At 34.7% G+C, this 501-nt stretch overlaps 1 long non-coding RNA gene across 1 annotated transcript; it reads right to left on the bottom strand.

Annotated features, from left to right (window-relative positions):
- LOC121940050 lies at nt 1–501 on the bottom strand. Its single transcript, XR_006105567.1, has 2 exons — nt 420–501; nt 1–286 (listed from the first exon to the last, which is right to left on the bottom strand). It is a non-coding gene; the product is annotated as an uncharacterized LOC121940050 (long non-coding RNA).

The following is a 501-nucleotide window of genomic DNA, read 5'->3' as shown; positions in this document are numbered from 1 at the left end:
ATTTAATTTTCAATGAATAGCATCTCTATACATTTAAAAGGGATTTTAAAAAATATACTTTTAAAACCATTAACATTTAGTCAAACTTTGCGTGTAAATAGTGCGATGGTAAACGTATAAAATCGTCACAATTAGTTCAACACAGCGATGTTTTAAGATTTCAGGTGATCTGAATGATATCAGGCCTGTGATCACACACCTGATCACAGAGTTACGCCATTAAAATAATAAATAAATCAGGACTCACCTGTGATGTTTTCACCTGGTCTGTGTTTTAAGACTGGATCTGAAAAGCAAAACAAAACACTTTAAGACACAGCTGAAGCCTTTACAATCAAAGATTCAGAGGAGACGATTTCATTTTCTACAGACGGCTGAAATATTAGAAAAAGAATAAACATCTTTAATGTTTTACTCACCAACAACCAGCTTAATGTGGAAAGTCTGTCGTGGCTGCAGACGAGGAAAAACACAGGTGTATTCTCCGCTGTCAGTCATCTT

The sequence above is a fragment of the Plectropomus leopardus genome, unplaced genomic scaffold, assembly GCF_008729295.1.
Source record: "Plectropomus leopardus isolate mb unplaced genomic scaffold, YSFRI_Pleo_2.0 unplaced_scaffold72545, whole genome shotgun sequence".
NCBI classification, from domain to species: Eukaryota; Metazoa; Chordata; class Actinopteri; order Perciformes; family Serranidae; genus Plectropomus; species Plectropomus leopardus.
The sequence above is the reverse complement of the archived record's forward strand: the minus strand, read 5'-3'. Positions and strand labels throughout refer to the sequence as shown.